Raw genomic sequence first — 20,490 nt, forward strand, 5'->3', positions numbered from 1 at the left:
AGTAACCTCCGATTGGTCACAGTGCGGGTTGTGGGGGGAGTAGCGACGCCATCTGTGCGTTCACGCACTCAACAGGTCAGTCGGCATCAAGCCGTGGTCGAGTGAACGTCGTACCTGCGCTAGTTTAGTTTTTGTGGCAGTTTGAAATGTGTGCTGCAATAGAAAACCCCGCCAAATGTGAAGTGCGTGCTGTCATAAGGTTTTTTACAGCCAAAGGATATTCTGCAGCAGCTATTCATCGTGAGCTTTGTGCCGTGTACGGACCAAGAGTTATGAGTGAAGGAGTTGTCCGTGAATGGGTACGTTTATTTAAAAGTGGACGAGAAAACGTTCATGATGAAGAGAGGAGTGGTAGACCATCATTGGTGACTGACGAGCTCGTTCAGACAGTTGATGCAAAAGTTCGTGAAAATCGACGTTTCTCAATGTCGGAGTTGTCTACTGGTTTTCCACAGATTTCTAAGACTCTCTTGTACGAGATAGTGACAGCAAGATTGGGTTACCGTAAGTTCTGTGCACGATGGGTGCCCAAAATTCTTACCGACCACCACAAAACTCAAAGAATGGCCTCTGCGTTAGACTTTCTGTCACGTTATGAGGACGAAGGAGAACCATTGTTAAACAGAATCGTGACCGGTGGCGAAACCTGGATTAAGTACGTGAACCCTGAGACAAAAGAACAATCAAAGATGTGGGCACATTCAAATTCGCCTACCAAACCAAGAAAAACCTCGCAAGATTTTTCTGCCAGAAAACTGATGGCAACGGTGTTTTGGGATGCCAAAGGGGTGTTGTTGGTTGAATTCATGGAACGTGGTACGACCATTAATCAAGACGTGTACTGTGAAACAATAAAAAAGTTACGACGGGCTATACAGAACAAACGCCGTGGTATGCTGACTTCCGGTATCGCTTTTTTGCACGATAACGCCCGTCCTCACTCTGCTCGTAGAACAACGGCCCTTCTTGTGTCCTTCAAGTGGGACGTTATCAACCATGCACCTTACAGCCCAGACCTGGCGCCAAGTGATTATCACCTCTTCATGCATTTGAAGAAATGGCTCGGGTCACAGCGGTTTGATGACGACGAAGAGCTCAAAGATGCGGTCACAGGCTGGCTCCAGGCACAAGCGGGTGATTTTTATGCAGAAGGAATTTCAAAGCTTGTGAAGAGATACGATAAGTGCCTCAATCGCTATGGAGACGATGTAGAAAAATAGTGCAAAGATGTAGTTGTAAGATGTATATATTAAAATATTTTTATTTAACTTGGTGTATTTTTTTAAATCAACCGGAGGTTACTTTCTGAACGGCCCTCGTAGATAAGGGACAACAAAGGGCCTGTAGCACTACCTTGGGGAACGCCAGAAATCATTACTGTTTTGATTGATGTCATTCCGTCAATTACTACGAACTGCGACCTCTCTGACAGGAAATCACAAATACTGTCACATAACTGAGACGATATTCAAGCACGCATTTTTACTACGAGCCACTTGTGTGGTACCGTGTCAGAAGCCTTCTGGAAATCTAGAAATACGGAATCAGCTGGAAATCCCTCGTCAATAGCATTCACCACTTTTTGTGAGTAAAGAGCTAGTTGTGTTTCACAAGAACGATGTTTTATAAATCAGTGTTGACCGTGCGTCAATAGACCGTTATCTTCGAGGTAATTCACAATGTTCGAACACAATATGTGTTCCAAAATCCTGGAGTATATCGACGTTAATGATATGGTCGTGTAATTTAGTGGATTACTCTCACTACCTTTCTTGAACATTGGTGTATCCTGTGCATCTTGCCAGGCTTTGAGTACGGATCTTTCGTCGGGCGAGCGGTTGTATATGATTGTTACACTACTGACCATTAATATTGCTACACCAAGAAGAAATGCAGATGATAAACGGGTATTCATTGGACAAATATATTATATTAGAACTGTCATGTGATTACATTTTCACGCAGTTTGGGTGCATAGTTCCTGAGAAATCAGTACCCAGAACAACCACCTCTGGCCGTAATAACGGCCTTGATACGCCTGGGTATTGAGTCACAGAGCTTGGATGGCGTGTACAGGTACAGCTGCCCATGCAGCTTCAACACGAGACCACAGTTCATCAAGAGTAGTGACTGGTGTATTCTGAAGAGCCAGTTGCTCGGCCACCATTGACCAGATGTTTTAAATGGGTGAGAGATCTGGAGAATGTGCTGGCCAGGGCAGCAGTCGAACATTTTCTGTATCCAGAAAGGCCCGTACAGGACCTGCAACATGCGGTCGTGCATTATCCTGCTGAAATGTAGGGTTTCTCAGGGATCGAATGAAGGGGAGAGCCACGGATCGTAACACATCTGAAATGTGACGTCCATTGTTCAAAGCGCCGTCAATGCGAACAAGAGGTGACCGAGACGTTTAACCAATGGTACCCCTTACCATCAGGCCGGGTGATACGCCAGTAAGGCGATGACGAATACACGCTTCCAATGTGCGTTCACCGCAATGTCGCCAAACACGGATGCGACGTAATGATGCTGTAAACAGGACCTGGATTCATCCGAAAAAATGACGTTTTGCCATTCGTGCTCCCAGGTTCGTCGTTGAGTACACCATCGCAGGCGCTCCTGTCTGCGATGCAGCGTCAAGGGTAACCTCAGCCATGGTCTCCGAGCTGATAGTCCAAACGTCGTCGAACTGTTCGTGCAGGTGGTTGTTGTCTTGCAAACGTCGCCATCTGTTGACTCAGGGATCGAGACGTGGCTGCACGATCCGTTACAGCCATGTGGATAAGAGGACTGTCATCTCGACTGCTAGTGATACGAGGCCGTTGGGATCCAGCACGGCGTTTCGTATTACCCTCCTGAACCCACCGATTCCATATTCTGCTAACCAGCATTGAATCTCGACCAAAGCGAGCAGCAATGTCGCGATACGATAAACCGCAATCGCGATAGGCTACAATCCGACCTTTATCAAAGTCGGAAACGTGATGGTACGCATTTCTCCTCCTTACACGAGGCATCACAACAACGTTTCACCAGGCAACGCCAGTCGACTGCTGTTTGTGTCTGAGAAATCGGTTGCAAAATTTCCTCATGTCAGCACGTTGTAGGTGTCGCCACCGGCGCCAACCTTGTGTGATTGCTCTGAAAAGCTAATCATTTGCATATTACATCATCTTCTTCCTGTCGGTTAAATTTCGCGTCTGTAGCACGTCATTTTCGTGGTGTATCAATTTTAATGGCCACTAATGTAAATATGGCGCTATTGTATCAGCATACTCTGAAAGGAACGTAACTGGTATAGGGTCTGGGTAGGAAGACTTTGTTTTGTTGAGTGATTTAAGTAGCTTCACTACACCGACGATATAGATTTCTGCGTTATTCATGTTGGCAGCTGTTCTCGATTCGAATTATGGAATATTTACTTCGTCTTGTTTGGTGAACAAATTTCGACGAGAAAAAAAATTCATTTACTCTTTTCCCGGCCATATCGCAAGACACTTTTCCCAAGATCGCTTACTTCACTGCAAGGTGGAAAGACTCGGAAGAACTTGCTGCACACAGAGGCTATAAGCCACGATGGTGTACTCGGTACGGCAACAGGCTTAGCGTTAAGGCCACACTCACAGAAGCTACTGTACCATCGTGCAGCTGGACACAGTGGATTGCGCCAGACCCGGTTACTGCGGGTGCAATCTCAAAAATGGTTCAAATGGCTCTGAGCACTATGGGACTGAACTGCTGTGGTCATAAGTCCCCTAGAACTTAGAACTACTTAAACCTAACTAACCTAAGGACAGCACACAACACCCAGCCATCACGAGGCAGAGAAAATCCCTGACCCCGCCGGGAATCGAACCCGGGAACCCGGGCGTGGGAAGCGAGAACGCTACCGCACGTCCACGAGATGCGGGCAAGGGTGCAATCTCCCGCTCTTGGCCGCCTCTGGAAGACCACGGACTGGAGACCACAGACGGCGCTAAGACCTGTCCAGATTACTGGAGACAGAGCCGGGGGCCAGAGGCAGCTCTCAGTTAATGGTGCGGACGCTGATCGCCGATGACGCGGGGCATGGCTGATTGCCGCAGTAATTAACCCCCACCCTTCTCACGTCTTCCCTCTGCAGACTGCAGCTCCGCTGCGCTACAGACGTCCGCCATCTTAGCTCCGTCTGTTCCTCTCAGTCCTGGGGTGCTCCCGTCGAAGGCATAGCTGCAAACTCGCTCGCTTTCTGCGGGCTTTGTCGGAGGGTGCTGAAACAGCTTCCCGAAATCTAGAAACTGGGGTAATGATAAGGTTATGAATGGGGGACGTACATGAAACACACGGTATTACAGATGAGGAAGTAAAATTTTATGTGTTGGTTCGTAATGGGCTAACACAATTTCAAATTCAGTTTTCAAAAATTTTATCCGACTTTACAAATTGTTATAAAATTATCAATTTCGTTCCTATTCGTTTTCCCTGCTGAAGCAATCCCTGCCAAAATGAGATTTTCACTCTGCAGCGGAGTGTGCGCTGGTGTGAAACTTCCTGGTAGATTAAAACTGTGTGTCGGACCGAGACTCGAACTCGAGACCTTTGCCTTTCGCGGGCAAGTGCTTTACCAACAATTTTTTTGACCTTACTTTGTTCGTGATTTTTCATTCTGTTTGTTCGGGGCGGACATCCCACGTCGTTCCAGTAACTCAGTTTTTTTATTAGAGAGGGCGGCTAACCCTCTGACCGATCTCGCTGAGCTACCGTGCCTGCCTCAACTGAGCTACCCAAGCACGACTCACAAACCGTGTTCACAGCTTCAGTTCTGTCAGTACCTCGTCTCCTACCTTCCACACTTCACATAAGCTCTCCTGCGAACCTTACAGAACTACCACTTCCTGTCAAAGTTTATCTGTGTTATGTCTACATGAGTATAAACAAGTGTTCCTAAGCAATTTTGATTATTTTTGACAAAAATATTTCGTCGTATTTTACATCTTTTTGCTAGGAATCCGTGTAGAGTCTGAGCACCTTTATCTTCATGTCTCAGCTTAAACAAAACTTTCCATAATTTAGCTCTGCATATTTGTTTGTTGTACTGCGAGAAATGTATGGGTCAAATGTCAAGGCATTGTATTACAAATGTCCTGAGAAAAATTGAGCAAGTGTTACAGAGTGTAGTTTCTGGGAATATGTATATATGTTTACATGTGGGGATATTCAGTAGCCAAATAATTGTCAAAGTTCATGATGAAAGCTTCAACTGTCATTTATTTTGCACAATTAGCTACTAGTTTTGGTCAGTGAGCATTATCAATCCTAGTTTGAATAAACGGCAAGAAAGTTATGCCACAATGTAGACAAAAGTAATTCGTTCCTATAGGCCCATCATAGTACGTAAAAATTTCTCACAATAATAACTGTACGATAATTTTCGTCAAGAAGCGAGTTCAAATTGACAGCTAGTAACACACTGGCATCTGTGATGGGCTTAAAAGAGCAAATTACTTTTGTTCAGATTATGGAATGATCTTCCTGCCGTTTACGCCAGATAAGCTTGATAATGATCACTGGCAGAAGTTGTAGCGAATTATGCAAAATAAATGACACCTGAAGTTTTCTGGCAAAATGAATTTAAAGTTTGAACTTCCATTTTCTCCAGTTATACCTTCTCGGAATGCTCCAGGACTGCACTGAAGATCTTCTTTATCCTCAAGACTTGTTACTTCTTTTCTTTTGTCTTTGATAGATCCAGAATAGAAGTTCCAACTCTACGCGCAGATACACGACGGCGGTAAATTTCCTTACGAATACGTTGAATGTAGCAGGCTTGAAGAGTAAACACTGTTAACACTTCCGCTCTCCCTGTTTCCACCATTAAAAACAATTACAGCATCATATGTTGCATATTTTACTACTGTAGATGATGAGAAGTTGACTTGGGGCAACGTTTCCAAATAATAATAGCATTCAGAGACTCATTACGAGTTTGAGATCTGAGGTTTGCCATAAATAAACTTCCTTAGTAGGTTAGGATTTGCCAGGATACTAAATGCGGTCCGGCCAGCAGTCATTAGATATTCAGAAACGCATTTCCTGCGTGTCCATCGCGACAGCTGCAAATGGAGGTGTGACCGGAAAACACTGAACAACATCACGTCCCAGGCAATTTCGAAAATGAAACTTTGGGAAACAGTCGTCAATAAATTTTGCAACTGAATGCAAACAAACTTGAAAAACGAAATTTTTTGTCACTTTTGCACTCGTCCTCCCTCAATTATGAGCTTCCCCCCATGAACCATGGACCTTGCCGTTGGTGGGGAGGCTTGCGTGCCTCAGCGATACAGATGGCCGTACCGTAGGTGCAACCACAACGGAGGGATATCTGTTGAGAGGCCAGACAAACGTGTGGTTCCTGAAGAGGGGCAGCAGCCTTTTCAGTAGTTGCAGGGGCAACAGTCTGGATGATTGACTGATCTGGCCTTGTAACATTAACCAAAACGGCCTTGCTGTGCTGGTACTGCGAACGGCTGAAAGCAAGGGGAAACTACAGCCGTAATTTTTCCCGAGGACATGCAGCTCTACTGTATGATTAAATGATGATGGCGTCCTCTTGGGTAAAATATTCCGGAGGTAAAATAGTCCCCCATTCGGATCTCCGGGCGGGGACTACTCAAGAGGACGTCGTTATCAGGAGAAAGAAAACTGGCGTCCTACGGATCGGAGCGTGGAATGTCAGATCACTTAATCGGGCAGGTAGGTTAGAAAATTTAAAAAGGGAAATGGATAGGTTAAAGTTAGATATAGTGGGAATTAGTGAAGTTCGGTGGCAGGAGGAACAAGACTTTTGGTCAGGTGATTACAGGGTTATAAATACAAAATCAAATAGGGGTAATGCAGGAGTAGGTTTAATAATGAATAAAAAAATAGGAGTGCGGGTTAGCTACTACAAACAGCATAGTGAACGCATTATTGTGGCCAAGATAGACACAAAGCCCATGCCTACTACAGTAGTACAAGTTTATATGCCAACTAGCTCTGCAGATGGTGAAGAAATAGATGAAATGTATGACGAGATAAAAGAAACTATTCAGGTAGTGAAGGGAGACGAAAATTTAATAGTCATGGGTGACTGGAATTCGTCAGTAGGAAAAGGAAGAGAAGGAAACATAGTAGGTGAATATGGATTGGGGGGAAGGAATGAAAGAGGAAGCCGCCTTGTAGAATTTTGCACAGAGCATAACTTAATCATAGCTAACACTTGGTTCAAGAATCATGAAAGGAGGCTGTATACATGGAAGAAGCCAGGAGATACTGACAGGTTTCAGATAGATTATATAATGGTAAGACAGAGATTTAGGAACCAGGTTTTAAATTGTAAGACATTTCCTGGGGCAGATGTGGATTCTGACCACAATCTATTGGTTATGAACTGCAGATTGAAACTGAAGAAACTGCAAAAAGGTGGGAATTTAAGGAGATGGGACCTGGATAAACTGAAAGAACCAGAGGTTGTAGAGAGTTTCAGGGAGAGCATAAGGGAACAATTGACAGGAATGGGGGAAAGAAATACAGTAGAAGAAGAATGGGTAGCTCTGAGGGATGAAGTGGTGAAGGCAGCAGACGATCAAGTAGGTAAAAAGACGAGGGCTAATAGAAATCCTTGGGTAACAGAAGAAATATTGAATTTAATTGATGAAAGGAGAAAATATAAAAATGCAGTAAATGAAGCAGGCAAAAAGGAATACAAACGTCTCAAAAATGAGATCGACAGGAAGTGCAAAATGGCTAAGCAGGGATGGCTAGAGGACAAATGTAAGGATGTAGAGGCTTGTCTCACTAGGGGTAAGATAGATACTGCCTACAGGAAAATTAAAGAGACCTTTGGAGAGAAGAGAACCACTTGTATGAATATCAAGAGCTCAGATGGAAACCCAGTTCCAAGCAAAGAAGGGAAGGTAGAAAGGTGGAAGGAGTATATAGAGGGTTTATACAAGGGCGATGTACTTGAGGACAATATTATGGAAATGGAAGAGGATGTAGATGAAGACGAAATGGGAGATAAGATACTGCGTGAAGAGTTTGACAGAGCACTGAAAGACCTGAGTCGAAACAAGGCCCCGGGAGTAGACAACATTCCACTAGAACTACTGATGGCCTCGGGAGAGCCAGTCATGACAAAACTCTACCATCTGGTGAGCACGATGTATGAGACAGGCGAAATACCCTCAGACTTCAAGAAGAATATAATAATTCCAATCCCAAAGAAAGCAGGTGTTGACAGATGTGAAAATTACCGAACTATCAGTTTAATAAGTCACAGCTGCAAAATACTAACGCGAATTCTTTACAGACGAATGGAAAAACTGGTAGAAGCTGACCTCGGGGAAGACCAGTTTGGATTCCGTAGGAATGTTGGAACACGTGAGGCAATACTGACCTTACGACTTATTTTGGAAGAAAGATTAAGAAAAGGCAAACCTACGTTTCTAGCATTTGTAGACTTAGAGAAAGCTTTTGACAATGTTGACTGGAATACTCTCTTTCAAATGCTGAAGGTGGCAGGGGTAAAATACAGGGAGCGAAAGGCTATTTACAATTTGTACAGAAACCAGATGGCAGTTATAAGAGTCGAGGGGCATGAAAGGGAAGCAGTGGTTGGGAAAGGAGTGAGACAGGGTTGTAGCCTCTCCCCGATGTTATTCAATCTGTATATTGAGCAAGCAGTAAAGGAAACAAAAGAAAAATTCGGAGTAGGTATTAAAATTCATGGAGAAGAAGTAAAAACTTTGAGGTTCGCCGATGACATTGTAATTCTGTCGGAGACAGCAAAGGACTTGGAAGAGCAGTTGAACGGAATGGACAGTGTCTTGAAAGGAGGATATAAGATGAACATCAACAAAAGCAAAACGAGGATAATGGAATGTAGTCAAATTAAGTCGGGTGATGCTGAGGGAATTAGATTAGGAAATGAGACACTTAAAGTAGTAAAGGAGTTTTGCTATTTAGGGAGTAAAATAACCGATGATGGTCGAAGTAGAGAGGATATAAAATGTAGACTGGCAATGGCAAGGAAAGCGTTTCTGAAGAAGAGAAATTTGTTAACATCGAGTATAGATTTAGGTGTCAGGAAGTCGTTTCTGAAAGTATTTGTATGGAGTGTAGCCATGTATGGAAGTGAGACATGGACGATAACTAGTTTGGACAAGAAGAGAATAGAAGCTTTCGAAATGTGGTGCTACAGAAGAATGCTGAAGATAAGGTGGGTAGATCACGTAACTAATGAGGAGGTATTGAATAGGATTGGAGAGAAGAGAAGTTTGTGGCACAACTTGACTAGAAGAAGGGATCGGTTGGTAGGACATGTTTTGAGGCATCAAGGGATCACAAATTTAGCATTGGAGGGCAGCGTGGAGGGTAAAAATCGTAGAGGGAGACCAAGAGATCAATACACTAAGCAGATTCAGAAGGATGTAGGATGCAGTAGGTACTGGGAGATGAAGAAGCTTGCACAGGATAGAGTGGCATGGAGAGCTGCATCAAACCAGTCTCAGGACTGAAGACCACAACAACAACAACAGAGTACCAACTTCGTGTTTCAGAAGAAACACAACGGTCGACGTGCAAACGTTAGGTTACTCCCCGCGAAAAAGTTAATTTTAAACTGTTACTGAGTGATGGGAGAAGGGCGGCAACTGCAGAAAATTCTTTTTTGTAATAGTTTTTGAAGAACTTTGTTTCACATTCTCTTCTAAGAACGTCCGAACCACCACCGAGCTCGACGATCAAGGAAATACAGTACGTGGGAATGCATTGGGAGCCCGGGGCAATGGTCTAAGAGGCATGGGATCCACAGCGTGCTTTGAATATGCAACATGACTATAAAACGGTAATAATGTCATTGTATTGTATTCGTTTTAGACTAACAGATATAGAATTGCAACAGAACCAATACAGTTATCACTGACATTTTTCGAAAACTGTTGGGAAGCTGTTTCTATGAGCTCCACTGCCTGTTTTTTTTTTGGTCATCAGTCTACTGACTGGTTTGATGCGGCCCGCCACGAATTCCGTTCCTGTGATAACCTCTGAGTGCAAACTACGTCCTCAATTATTTGCTTGACGTATTCCAATCTCTGTCTTCCTCTACAGCTTTTGCCCTCTACAGCTCCCTCTAGTACCATGGAAGTCATTCCCTCATGTCTTAGCAGATGTCCTATCATCCTGTCCCTTCTCCTTATCAGTGTTTTCCACATATTGCTTTCCTCTCCGATTCTGTGTAGAACCTCCTCATTCCTTGCCTTATCAGTCCACCTAATTTTCAACATTCGTCTATAGCACCACATCTCAAATGCTTCGATTCTCTCCTGTTCCGGTTTTCCCACAGTCCATGTTTCACTACCATACAATGCTGTACTCCAGACGTACATACTCAGAAATTTCTTCCTCAAATTAAGGCCGATATTTGATATTAGTAGACTTCTCTTGGCCAGAAATGCCTTTTTTGCCATAGCGAGTCTGCTTTTGATGACCTCCTTGCTCCGTCCGTCATTGGTTATTTTACTGCCTAGGTAGCAGAATTCCTTAACTTCTTTGACTTCGTGACCATCAATCCTGATGTTAAGTTTCTCGCTGCTCTCATTTTTACTACTTCTCATTACCTTCGTCTTTCTCCGATTTACTCTCAAACCATACTGTGTACTCATTAGACTGTTCATTCCGTTCAGCAGATCATTTATTTCTTCTTCACTTTCACTGAGGATAGCAATGTCATCAGCGAATCGTATCATTGATATCCTTTCACCTTGTATTTTAATTCCACTCCTGAACCTTTCTTTTATTTCCATCATTGCTTCCTCGATGTACAGATTGAAGAGTAGGGGCGAAAGGCTACAGCCTTGTCTTACACCCTACTTAATACGAGCACTTCGTTCTTGATCGTCCACTCTTATTATTCCCTCTTGTTGTTGTACATATTGTATATGACCCGTCTCTCCCTATAGCTTACCCCTAGTTTTTCCAGAATCTCGAACAGCTTGCACCATTTTATATTGTCGAACGCTTTTTCCAGGTCGACAAATCCTATGAAAGTGTTTTGATTTTTCTTTAAGCTTGCTTCCATTATTAGCCGTAACGTCAGAATTGCCTCTCTCGTTCCTTTACTTTTCCTAAAGCCAAACTGATCGTCGCCTAGCGCATTCTCAATTTTCTTTTCCATTCTTCTGTATATTATTCTTGTAAGCAGCTTCGATGCATGAGCTGTTAAGCTGATTGTGCAATAATTCTCGCACTTGTCAGCTCTTGCCGTCTTCGGAATTGTGTGGATGATGCTTTTCCGCAAGTCAGATGGTATGTCGCCAGACTCATATATTCTACACACCAACGTGAATAGTCGTTTTGTTGCCACTTCCCCCAATGATTTTAGAAATTCTGATGGAATGTTATCTATCCCTTCTGCCTTATTTGACCGTAAGTCCTCCAAAGCTCTTTTAAATTCCGATTCTAATACTGGATCCCCTATCTCTTCTAAATCGACTCCTGTTTCTTCTTCTATCACATCAGACAAATATTCACCCTCATAGAGGCTTTCAATGTATTCTTTCCACCTATCTGCTCTCTCCTCTGCATTTAACAGTGGAATTCCCGTTGCACTCTTAATGTTACCACCGTTGCTTTTAATGTCACCAAAGGTTGTTTTGACTTTCATGTATGCTGTGTCTGTCCTTCCGACAATCGTATCTTTTTCGATGTCTTCACATTTTTCCTGCAGCCATTTCGTCTTAGCTTCCCTGCACTTCCCATTTATTTCATTCCTCAGCGAGTTGTGTTTCTGTATTCCTGATTTTCCCGGAACATGTTTGTACTTCCTCCTTTCATCAATCAACTGAAGTATTTCTTCTGTTACCCATGGTTTCTTCGCAGCTACCTTCTTTGTACCTATGTTTTCCTTCCCAACTTCTGTGATGGCCCTTTTTAGAGATGTCCATTCCTCTTCAACTGTACTGCCTACTGCGTTATTCCTTATTGCTGTATCTATAGCGTTAGAGAACTTCAAACGTATCTCGTCATTCCTTAGTACTTCCGTATCCCACTACTTTGCGTATTGATTCTTCTTGACTAATGTCTTGAACTTCAGCCTACTCTTCATCACTGCCTGTAATATTTCAAATATACATTTTAGTTCAGTGATCGGTGGTTTATTTTAGTTACTGAACTAATGTGATATGAAACTCTCCGTATTTTTGCGGAGTGTGCAGTTTTCTTTTTAAGTTGTTACGTGAAGATGAGACAATATTTACTCTTTGTTTTAACATCTGGCATTAATTTTTTTGCGTAAAATTAATAGTAGGGAGACATCAAATCAAGGGGTTTGAAAGATTTAAATATTTGGGTAGTATCATATCGGGAGACGAAATAAGTAATTGGGAAATACAACAGCGAGTAGACCATGGGAAAGCAACAATTCAGCAGCTAAATCCTCTATTAGGGTCTTCTAAGACAGTTTGGAAAGTAAAGAAGATAATCTATAGGAGTACTGTAGAGCCTATACAGACCTATGGACGCGAATGCTGGGAGCTTACTGAAAAAAATAAAAACAAATTGAGAACTGGAGAAACGGACTGTCTAAGAAGATCGTGTAGAATAATCTCTGTGAGATCAGGTAAGACTTAAGTAGGGAAATAACTGAGATTCAGTAACACATCGCAGATAGAGTAGTAGCTGGTGGATGGTATAGACGTACAATGCAAAGGACAGATATGACAGAGGACACTTGGCAAAAGAAGATCTTGGTGTACTGTCCTCGTGGAAGAAGGAGAAAAAGAAGATTGAAGATTTTCTGATTAAATGGGGTAGAGGAGGTTGTGAGAAAAAGAGGAACAAAATCCGAGGTAGCATTGGGAAGTAGAAACCGATGGTGACAGATATGCGGGATGCAGCGACATCTATAGGAGCCCTACAGAAGCGAGAGAGAGAGAGAGAGAGAGACAGAGAGTAACTTAAATTTTCCAGGCGATGATTTAGGCCTTTATAGCGCTTATTCACCCCAGAAAAACTGTAATAAGTAGAATTGTTATTGCTCCTGAGAGTATTTTTGATTCGTCGTTACAAGCACAAGAAAATGCTTTTTCTCACCAGGTGCATTTCGCTTTATTGAAATAAATCGTCGTCAGTGGTCTGTAATTAAAGATATTTCCAATTTTTTTGTTTTCTAGATCGAAAATCGGTTCGTTAAAAATTTTCGGTTTTTACTTACAGTAATTTCTCTGTGATTTTTCGCCTACATCAAGGATATGCCGTCTGCTATCACGTCTCTTCTTTCTTTCTTCGTCACGCACTGATAATTGAGGTCTAATTTTACGCTGCTTTGAAGTAATATGCATTTTCACGTTTTAGACAGCATACTATTACGTACACCAATATTGACTGTTTATTTGTATACTTGTAAATGTGTACTGGAGTACAACTATCAGTGCCTAACAAAGAAAGAAATGAAAGACGTGTTATTAGGCTGTATCTGCTGATGTAGAATTTCCGTAAGTAAAAACCAACAATATTTAACGAACTGTTTTTCGATCTAGAAAACAAATTAAACTGTAAATATCTTTAATTACAGGCCACTGATGATAATTTACCTCAATAAATCGAAACGCCCCTGATGAAAAAAAAAAAAAACCAGGCATTTTCTTGTCGTTGTAACGACGGAACAAAAATACCCTAAGTATTTGTAAGGCAGCTACGGACAATAAGGGCACACACATAAAGAAATTAAATTATTATTGAACTATAAGGTTGTGGACTGAATAACATTTAATTAACTTCAAGACCCCATTTTTAAGAATGGGAGCCGCCACAGTATATCCAATAATTTTGATTTGACTCAGCTTTTGTCAATAACAACGATACCTAAACGTTTGTCCACTCACGGTAGCTGAATGGTCAGCGTGACAGAATGTCAATCCTAAGGGCCCGGGTTCGATTTCCGGCTAAGTCTGAGATTTTTTCCGTTCAGGAACTGGGTGTTGTGTTGTCCTAATCATCATAATTTCATCCCCACCGACGCGCAAGTCGCCGAAGTGGCGTCAAATAGGAAGACTTGCACCCGACGAACGGTCTACCCGACGGGTGGCCCTAGTCACACGACATTTACATTTACCTAAACGTTTCAAAAGAATTTAATTCAAAATAATCACACCGCCCATAAGGTGACGTGTCCAACTATTTATATATAAACATAATATATCTTCGGTAAATTTCAATACAAGTAACTGCACGGACCACACAGGACACTATGATCTCAACCACCCGCATTCTCACGTGTGCCAGTACAAGAAGGCTGTCAGTCAAGCTTGCACTCAAAGACTGTCGGCTAGTACTACATAATAAATATTAAAATGTTAACTTATAAGAGTGGCGTTAGATCGACCTTCCAAAACAGAACGCGTAGTGGAGTTTAAACTGAAAGGCTTGGTCGTCTGCAAGGAAAGGAACTTAAAATTTCCCACGTGACCACTAAGCCAGCAGCATGAGAGAAAACTAGTCAAAAACCGAAAATCACGCAGACGCAAAGCCAAACCTCAGAATGAACTGATGCAGCAGCATTTTGTCTAAAGAACGCGGACTATCGATGTGTTAAATTTCATAACTAAAATACAGGGTGAACAAGAATTCCACAGACAAACTGAGAGTATGGACCGTATGGTATTATGGCGTGGACAGAAATAAGAAAAAAAGAGTCCAGAAAACATGGACTCTTAAATTCATACCTTAGGAGCTGTGAGTATTCGTTCACCTTCAATACAGTGAAACACATAGCTTCTACTCTAAGTTATGCTTATCATGTTTTGGGAGGAGATATTACGGACTAAAACAAGAAAAATACGTTCCGTACAAATCGGATCTAAAACGCGTAGCTGAAGCTCGTGTTTAGTAGAAAATATGTGTTTCACAGAAGCGAAGATGAACGAGTTCTCAAAGCTCATAGTTCTTTAGAGCCTGTGTTTACTGGACATGTTTTCTTGTCTTAGTCCATAATACCACCTCTGAAGAGCTGTCGGTGGAGTTCTGGAGCACCCTGTATATACAGGGGATAGGCAAAATAATGTGAACACCTGTACTTGCTTGGGAATGGTTTATTAATAATGGGTAGGATTCCCATTTGCCCAAAATACAGGTGGAATTCTTCTTGGAATACTGCAGTGTAATGACTGTATAGTCTCCAGTAGAATGTTATGCCACTCTTCGCTCAGAATCTCTACTAACCCCTGTAGTGACGAGGGAGGCTGAAATCTGCTCTGGAGTCTGCGCTCCAATACCGCCCACAAGGATCGATAATGTTCAAGTCTGGGGACTGTGCCAGCCAGGGAAGATGCTGCACTTCAGTCGCATGCTCCTCATAACACGATTGTGCTATCCTGGCTGTGTGAATGGGTGCATGATCGTCCTGAAATATGGAACCATTTTTGGGGAACAATATTTGGATCATGCGGCGAACCTGATCACCTAAAATGTTCACATAATCGTTGGCTGCAACACTGCCTTTGAGAGTAATGATGGGACCAACGGAATACCATGATATGGCTGCCAACACCATCACACTTCTACCTCCATGCTTAACCGTTGGAATCAATCAATGAGGATTGTAGTCTTCTTTTGGCGCTCTCCAGATGTAAACCCATCCTAATGTTGGAAATAACGAAAGCGTTGACACGTCGAACCATAAGACGTGTTTCCACCGATCATCCGTCCACGATTTATGCTCCTGACACCAAGTTTTACGCTTCTTTGCGTCGACTGTCTTCACTCGTGGTTTTGGTATAGCAGGTCGTCCATGAAAATTTGCGTTATGGAGCTCTCGGCGGCCAGTGTCGATAGATACAGGATCTGTAAGATGGCTATTGAGCTCTGCAGTCACTTTAGCTGCCGTAGTTGTATGTTGTTTCAACGCAATTCCTGTTAGCGTACGACGCTCTCTGTCATTTAGTTTTGATTTGCGCCCACTATTACGTTTGCACAATGATGTCTTTCCATGTTCTGTGTGGGCTGTCATGACTGTTGAAACAGTTGCTCTTGAAGCATCCAATAAGTTGGCAATCTTGGTTACTGATGCTCCAGCTAATCGGGCCCCCACAACCAGCCCTCTTTGGAACTCTGATAGGTCTTTCATTGCACGTCGACCTCGGCCTCTGAAAGTAAATGCGAAGTGTGGACTGCACGTAAATAACCTGCACTGATGCCCAGTCAATATTGGACACGCACAGTCCAGCGCGACACGTGCCTTACCTGCGTCGTTGACCGTCAAACACAACCATCCCATTACTAACACGGTTCACATTATTTTGCCTATCCCCCGTACATTTACACTCAACAGAAGTCACTGACTGACCGATACGTAACTTAATGTATATGTGTGCTGGACTAAAACGTGTTACTAATCAGTAGTTGTTTCAAACAGTATAGTCTCCAAATTCCGTTCAAATTTGTAAAAATACTTTGTGAACGCTGGGGCAAAGATTTTATAGAACATTACTAGACGCATTCGTCTGCTGTACGGGGTGCTGACGTAAGAGCGTGCAAAAATATAACAGGACATAGACGATGCTCCGGAGAAGCCATCTTAATCAAATAATAGGAATAAAATCACAGCACTGTGTACTTTTTTATTTACATTAGTTTCAGTTAACTGCAAATACCATCAGTGACACAATGAACCTACCGTTTGTACTATACCCTACAAAATGCGCTGAAACTGACGGCCATCAACCTCAATTCTAACATGATATCGGCGAACAAAATTCTGACGCACCCTGACTAACATCCATGGGTGCATCGAATCACGTCACAGGCAACTATAGTTCTGGCAACTAATTCCATCTCGGCAACGACCTTGCCGCAGTGGATACACCGGTTCCCGTCAGATCACCGAAGTTAAGCGCTGTCGGGAGTCGCCGGCATTTGGATGGGTGACCATCCGGGCCGCCATGCGCTATTGCCATTTTTCTGGATGCACTCAGCCTCGTGATGCCAATGCAGGAGCTACTCGACCGAATAGTAGCGGCTCCGGTCAAAGAAAACCATCATAACGACCGGGAGAGCGGTGTGCTGACCACATGCCCTTCCTATCCGCTTCCTCAGCTGAGGTTGACACGGTGCTCGGATGGTCCCGATGGGCCGCTTGTGACCTGAAGACGGAGTGCTTCTTAAGTCAATCTCCATATCCACTGGGATCTCATAAACAAGTGACTTTAGATATCCCGTAGGAAATAATCGAGGGAATTCAGGTCAGGTGACCTCACAGACCATTGAATCGGACTTACGCTTCCAACCTAGCGACCAGGAAATACTTCCTAGTAACCAGGCTCGTCCTCCTTTTATCCTTGCAGGAAGTGAAGAATGTACATGTAAATAAACAGCACAGTACATGTAAACTTAGTTGTAAATAAGCTGGAAAACACTGATGTTAGACAAAGCCGTAGACTAGTTTAATTCCATATCTCCCAAGTCGTCTTCTCCGACTCCATGTTCCCTACCTCAAATCGTTCAGTGGAACATTCTGTATGTCCTGTTACATTTTTGCACGCTCTTACGGAAACACCCTGTGTACCCAAGCAGTGAGGCCACAGTAAACATTAGCTATTCGATGCAATACACATCATGTTTGACTGTGATACCGAGCGGTACTTTCAACCCAATAACGTATCGCCACCACAGCAAGAATTGTTGGCTACCACGTCGTAAGTTGACTTTTTGTGCTAAGGACAACCTTAATGTGGAACAATGGATGTCACTTTAACTTTTTGGCATTGTGATTATGTACATTATTGTTTCTTTTGTACTGCGGTGCTTTATTCACTAGCTTCATGAGAGCAAATACACGGATAAGCTGTACTCAGAATTCCTAAAACAAATTTCTTCAAGGAAAAGATGTTTATGAAGAGTAACACATACTATTTTTACAGCACGGTTTTAAGCAACGAAAACTTTCTTTCTTAAAGATGAGTTGCACCAGAACATTATTCCATATTATGTTATTTGATCAAAATCTGTAAAATATGCTTCAGTCAGGAACCGCGCGACCGCTACGGTGGCAGGTTGGAATCCTGCCTCGGGCATGGATGTGTGTGATATCCTTAGGTTAGTTAGGTTTAAGTAGTTCTAAGTTCTAGGGGACTGATGACCTCAGCTGTTAAGTCATTTAGTGCTCAGAGACTTTTGAACCATTTTTGTAAAATATGCTGACTTATCGATTTGTGTTTCCTCAGAATTTCAACTGTTCAGAAATCCAAATGTGGCTGAACTAGGGTGTTTTAGTTCGAATTTATTTTTCTGTTGAAATTTTCAGTATGGACACTAAAAAAGTTTTGAAGTTTCCTATTAGTTCCTCACCGTGTACTGCATTTAGCATTCGTGTAGTATCTCTGTATGTGTAGAGCTGAATGTGTCGTGTACTTTTGTTATTGAGAGTGAGACTACAGAGTATTTGTAAAATTCCGCTCAGTGATGCTTTTAAGAGCATACTTACATTTTATTCTTTTGGCGTATGTATATTTTGATGATTATAATACTAATGTCACCTGCAAAAAGAACTAGTTCTGCTTGTTGTATGTTAGATAGAAGGTCAGGCCGCTTACATATATGCTTGAAATGGCTCTGAGCACTATGGGACTTAACTTCTGAGGTCATCAGTCCCCTAGAACGTAGAACTACTTGAACCTAACTAATCTAAGGACATCACACACATCCATGCCCGAGGCAGGACTCGAACCTGCGACCGTAGCGGTCACGCGGTTCCAGACGGTAGCGCCTAGAACCGCTCGGCCGCTCTGGCCGGCTACATATATGGGAAACAATAGTGGTTCTAACACTGAACCTGGTGGAACGCCGTATCTCATTTCTTCCCAGTCAGAGTAATCTATCGTGGCTTCATCGGTTGAATTACTATGTACCACATTCTGTTTTATCTCAATATTATTCACAGCAGTCACCCGGTCCCATCAGGCCATGACTGCGATTTCTAAGATCCGCTTGGAAGCTCACCGTGCAGCTGATAAACTGCAAAACGACATTTGGAGGAGAGGTGTTTATCTTTGTCTCATTTTGTTATTCCCTTTGGCGACTACAAGATCCCGTAGCGAAAGAGAAAGAGGGGGAAAAAATATACATCGAAGAGACGGAATGGCGGACAGACGGAACTAGGAGGCCAAGTCAGGCGAGCTTCCTTTTGTTCGACTGTGCCCTGCCCCGCCCTGCCCTCCGTGCCCTCGGTGCAATTTAAATGAGTTCCTTGAGGAAACAGGGCACGTCTCGCAAATGAGAGCGGGGCGCTCCTCGCGGGCGACGGCTGCGACTGCGACGCAAGGCGGGCAGCGGCGGCGCGAGCGAGCTAACGAATTTCTAATTTCTGTTTTCCCTGGCGCCCGCCGGCAGCTGCACTCTACGTGCGCAGCGACCCAAGAATCGGTCGCGCGTTCGCACTCCGCCGTGACCTACACGAGGGACGGCGAAATAACGTCGCCCCGGAAAAAAGTTGTTCTCTTTTTCTTTGTTTTTATAGCGCCGCGGGTTCGAGGAAAGAAAAGTAGCTCTCGGGGATTACTTTTTCTTCTGTGGAATCGTGGATTTCTCTTCTCATTTCCGTCCACTGCCTTACCTCCCACCCTAGTCTCTTTCAAAAAAATCTATCTGAAACTATTGCAGTCGACATGGATACGAACCAACCATAGTGGATAATATTTTAAAAAATAAAATCAATAATAGAATCACTACTCGTGGCACTTCTCTTAATAACGGACACTATGAAAATCATTTTTTTCTTCTATTCCGTCTTTAGGCCCTGTATCTCACAGAATTCGGAGTCTCCTCCAAAAAAAAGTACGACTGCAAAACAACATTTTCTACTAACAATGGCTCAAAAAAATAATAGTATTCAAAATTTCAAACCAGCGCATTCTCCCTTAGAAAACACAAGTTTCTATAAAATTTGCTGTGCACAATGTCCAGCCTATTATACACGAAGTTGTAAAATCATGGAATAGCGATATGCAGACATGCAGATAGCAGTAGTATCGGGTTCAGCCGGCCGAAGTGGCCGTGCGGTTAAAGGCGCTGCAGTCTGGAACCGCAAGACCGCTACGGTCGAAGGTTCGAATCCTGCCTCGGGCATGGATGTTTGTGATGTCCTTAGGTTAGTTAGGTTTAAGTAGTTCTAAGTTCTAGGGGACTAATGACCTCAGCTGTTGAGTCCCATAGCGCTCAGAGCCATTTGAACCATTTTGAGTATCGGGTTCACAAGGTAAAAATTGGCGGAGGTGTTAATTGTACCCAGGTGATTCATGTGAAAAGATTTCCGACGTAATGATAGCCAAACGACGAGAATTAATAGACTTTGATTCCGGAATGGTAGTTGGAGTTAGACGCTTGGGGCATTCAACTTCGGAAATCGTTACGGAATTCAGTACTTCGAGTGTCAAGAGCGTGCCGAGAATACAAACTCTAGGCGTTACCTCTCACTACGGA

The sequence above is a fragment of the Schistocerca nitens genome, chromosome 1 (assembly GCF_023898315.1).
Source record: "Schistocerca nitens isolate TAMUIC-IGC-003100 chromosome 1, iqSchNite1.1, whole genome shotgun sequence".
Taxonomy (NCBI): Eukaryota; Metazoa; Arthropoda; class Insecta; order Orthoptera; family Acrididae; genus Schistocerca; species Schistocerca nitens.